Source organism: Hipposideros armiger, unplaced genomic scaffold (genome assembly GCF_001890085.2).
Source record: "Hipposideros armiger isolate ML-2016 unplaced genomic scaffold, ASM189008v1 scaffold_578, whole genome shotgun sequence".
In the NCBI taxonomy this organism is placed as follows: Eukaryota; Metazoa; Chordata; class Mammalia; order Chiroptera; family Hipposideridae; genus Hipposideros; species Hipposideros armiger.
In genome coordinates, this window is record NW_017731928.1 from 608,530 (window position 1) to 613,049 (window position 4,520).

Below are 4,520 nucleotides of genomic sequence, written 5' to 3' on the forward strand. Positions count from 1 at the left end.
ATAACAGTTTCTGTGATAATGGACGTGGGCCAGGGTGTTGGAAGGACTGCTAATTTAGACTGATTGGGCAGGGATGGCCTCTCTCGGGAGGTGGTATTTGAGCAGCTACTGAGTGACGTGAAAAAGCCTGCCAGGCAAAGATCTGGCTTGTTGAAGACGTTATTCATTTGCGTGCAGCTCAGAAGTGAAATGGAACCAGTACAAACTTTGTCTACACAAAGAATTTGGGGAGAGTGTTGTTGGATGGTTTGGGGAGAGACAAATGGAGCCCATGCAGTGTCTAGCTCCTGCCAAGGCATCCATGGACCTGAGGACTGGGGAGGCCCACTGCTCTGCGTGACCCTGGGAAACCAAAGGAGCCCCCATCACCTTGATGTTTCTGCCTGCGGGTGGAAATAAGGCAACAGAGAGTCGTTGTTTAGAGACTAGAGAGGTACCAAGGCACCATCCATGTGTCAAGTGCATAGCAAGTACTCCGTATACATTTGTTTCTGCCCCTTTTGCCTTGCGCCCTGCCTTCTAAAATGCGAGCCTGCTGGAGGGAGATGTACACTGTCGTGTTCACCGCTTTTGCTTGGTGCCTGAAATAGTGTCTGATACATATTGCTCATTCAATAAACAAATGTTACATGAATAAACAATCACACTTAATCCTTGTCCCAAATCCCCCACTTGTCCAGTGAAGACCTTGCAGCTCAGAGAGGATCAGAAATTTGACCAGGATGCCGCAGCTGGTAAGAGGCAGAGCCAGGACTCACACCGCCTGTCCCAGGCCAGTGCCCATTCAGGCTCTTCTCCTCCACCCCCTCTTCCATGAGGATCCACCCAGGATATCAGATCTCAGGGAGCCAACTTGGCGTGTGTTAGGAGAGGGAGCAGCATGTGTCACACAAGGCTCTTTCATTCTAAGGAGAGGGAAATGTCTCCTACTCTCAAGTTGACCCTGGTGACTAAGGCATTCCTCTTTTCCCTTCCCCACCTCCGGCTTCCCTGTCGCTGCAGGAAGCTGTATGGCCTTGCCTTCGAAGGCTTGTTCTCCCCACAGCAGTCTCTGTTTATCCCTGGCTCTTCTCGCTTCCTCGTCCTGCCTGGGAGCCCACATGGTGACAACTCCATTTCCCCTACTGCCTCCCGAGGCCCCCGTGTTCCTGGTACAGTGTCACATACCTAGGCACTCAACAGTGATATTCATTCCTTAAGCCAATGTTTGTGGAGTGCCAGCTCTATTCCAGGCACCCTCCAGGTACTGAGAGACAGCTGTGAGCCAACAAACACATACCCCTGCCCTTGTGGAGCTGACATTGGAGTGGAGGATACAGGCAGATTAACGATTGAAAGGACAAGACATTTTCAGGGAGAAATGGGTGCTGGGAAAGCAGTAAAAAACAGGCACACGATTTAGAGCCAGGGTTGGCAAACTTTTTCTGTAAAGAGCCAGATAATAAATATTGTAGGCTTTGAGGGACATACAGTCCCTGTCGCAAATACCCAGCTCTGATGTACTGCGACAGCAGTCATACGCAATACGTCAATGAATGAGCAGGGCCACATAACAATAAAACTTTATTTACAAAAACAGGCAGAGGACTGGATTTGATCCACAGGCTATACAGTTTGCTAGTCCCTGATTTGGAGAATCCCTTGCAGATAGAAAAGCCTCTCTGAACAGATGGTATTTGAGCTGAGTTTTTACGTGGCGTGATGGTTAAACTCTGCAGACTTTGGCAGCGTAGTCCAGTGGTTTTCAGTGCATTAGCACCAGCAGCACTAGTGTCACCTGGGACCTTGTTAAAAATAAGACTCTCAGGCCCTGCGACAGACGCCCTGAAGCCCGACTCTGGGGGTGGGCCCAGCAGCCTGTTTCAGCAGGGCCTCCNGCAAAGGAGAATTGATCCGTCCCAATTACCAAGAGTCCCACGATGGAGCAGCCCTCAGCTGAAGGTTTATTTTGGGACACATGTGTTCTTGGTAGCTTTCTTTAATATTAAATAAGTTGGCAGCAGCCCACCTTCCTGTATACTTGCCCATTTCTCTCCTGAAGAAAAATTCCAATATGTGGAGTGGTCACGTGTAAAGGCTTTTGATTCATTGTGCTAGATTCATTGTGGCTTTTGATTCATTGTGCTAGAACGCCCTCCGGAAAGGTGGTACCTGCTGCACCCTCTGGGTGGATGGCACCGTTAGGTACGGGGATGTGATTTTCTCTTAGTCCTTCTACTCGCTGCCCCATGAAATCTGAAGAGGCCATCAGATGGTTTCTCCTGAGTGTGTCCTTTTCATCAAAGTTTTGTTTACTCCAAGTGTCTATGGAGTGTTCTCAAATACAAATGTCACGAAATCCAAACATTAGTAATTTTAACTTGACCTTAACTGTGTTTTTGCACAGAAAGAGTGGCGATTAGGTTATTTGTCCAGAACTCTCAAGTTTCACTTCCAACAATCCCAGGAAGGATGAAGAGTAGATACCAGGAATAATTGCCCAATTTTTCACTTTCAAAGTATGCTTTGCCATAAGTGGCAAAATAAACTCTCCAATACTGCCAAGAGATGAGGGTGAATTGGTTGGTATTGAGCCCTGTGAAAGTGAAATATCTTTATTGGGGGTACACAAAAGTCTTTATTTGGTTTTTAACTTAGTGACTATTGCTCATCAATCAGATATCAGATTGAATGTGTTTCTTCAAGAACGCTTCTCTGACCACCACCCCCAACTCCCAATACAAGGTTAGGTCCCATTTACATGCTTTATTATCAGTGTCTGAAATTTTCCTTTTTAGCATTCATCAAATTTGTAATTAGATACTTAAAGGTGTAATTATATGTTTAATATTTGGCTCCCTCACTTTGTTTTAAGATCCGGAGGGCAGGAATCTTGTATGCTTTGTTTTTTAGGAAGTCCTCAGCACCTAGCACAGTGCCTGACACATGCAGCCACCCAGCAAATATCTGTTAAGACACAGGCAGATGACCCGGATCCTCTGAAGAACCAGAAATGTTCAGGGTTACATCACACTGAAAAGATACAAGACTTTTAAATGTGTTTCTACATAAAGAATTATTATGTATCAATTATTCCTGCTCCCTACACTTCTCTTAAAAGTATGAGTTCTAAGCAGATTCCCTGAACGGCCCAATTGCTTCAGAGATTTCTTAGGTTGTAAAGGGGCGGCAGACAGGTGGCATCTTTGAAGGATGGTGCTCCAGCGCCCCTGGCTCCAAGACTCGGGGTCTGGAGCAGGGAGGGAGGACCCAAGGGTCTGGCCGAGGCCCTTCGTGTTCCCACACCAGGAACCATTTGTGTCTCCATCCCAATGTGGGGGGCCACTTGGGAGTCACAGTGTGGAACGGAAGCAGCAGCGCCCGGTGGGAAGAACCTCCTAGTCGGGCAAATCTGGCCGCTGCGCCCTCTCTCTCTGACCTCGAGACAGTTGTTCAACTTCTAGGAGCCTCAGTTTCCTCTTGATACTGAGGATGACCATGGAAAAAATTACTGAACTTTCATCCCACACTAATGATACGTACCCATCACCATTTTTTAACTTTGTGTGCATTATTGTGTTTAATTCTCATAACAACCGTATTTGGTAATTATCAATCGGGTCTTAGTTTTAGAGGTGAGTGATGTAAGGCTCAGAGAAGTGAAATAACTTTCCCGAGACCACACAGCTAATGAGCAGCCGAGACGGATTCAGTCTCGGACACCCTGACCCGGGGGCCGAGACTCTTACACCTGTAGATCATGGGGCTGATTTGGGCCCCGGATGAGGGAGTGTTTAGAAAACTGCTAGTGTGTCTGCACACAGAAGCTGCTCAGTAAAATGGTTGTTTCCTTCCATCCCTTCTTGTGGAGCTGTAGTAAGTGGCCCTGAGTGGGCAGGGAGAGGGGGAGAAGGAATTTGGACTGTCCAAGACAGACGAAGGCTAGGTGGGGTTGGAGGACAGAGGGATGAGGCATAGATTTAACAGAAATCCCGGATTCCTTCTCAGCCTCCTCGAAAGCTTTTAATACAATTGTTGTGAGTTCTGCCTGCACGGGACCCTCTGTGTTCCCCAGGTTCTTAGGTGTGGGGTTGTCGTAAAGGTGCAGCTTCATTCAGATGAAGCTCTGGCTCTGCTGAGCCAGTGACTTGGACAGGGGTTCAGACGGAGCCACCTGACGCTGACCCCTGATGGCCCAGCTGGGCTTCAGGGCTGTCTGCTGTGAGCTCTACCACCCACCTTCCTCAGCGCCTGAGATCTGCAGCATCACAGCCCCCAGGCCTGCGAGGAGTGAGTCCCTGCGGCGTTTTCTGTAGGTTACTCAGAGTGCAAAGAGAGCCTTCCCACGAAGAATAGCCTACCAACCTCCGTTTGGGGAGCAGCGGGTCAGCAGGAGTGGGCCCTGACTCTGCCTCTTGCTTTGCTACTCAGAGCCTCATTAGCACCTCTCTAGTGGGTGGGCTGAAGGCTCCATTTCACTGGATTTTATTCCCCCTAATGAGAGAGTAATGAATGAATCAGAGAGCATGCTGGAGAGTTTT

The 4,520-nt window shown here is 48.3% G+C and overlaps 1 protein-coding gene and 1 pseudogene across 6 annotated transcripts in view; both read left to right on the forward strand.

Annotated features, from left to right (window-relative positions):
• The window catches only part of PRICKLE2 (prickle planar cell polarity protein 2), a 349,626-nt gene that overhangs the window by 265,669 nt on the left and 79,437 nt on the right, over window positions 1–4,520 (forward strand). The gene's annotated exons all lie outside the window — the stretch shown is intronic.
• The window catches only part of LOC109371527 (ribonuclease UK114 pseudogene), a 24,406-nt pseudogene continuing 20,608 nt past the window's right edge, over window positions 723–4,520 (forward strand).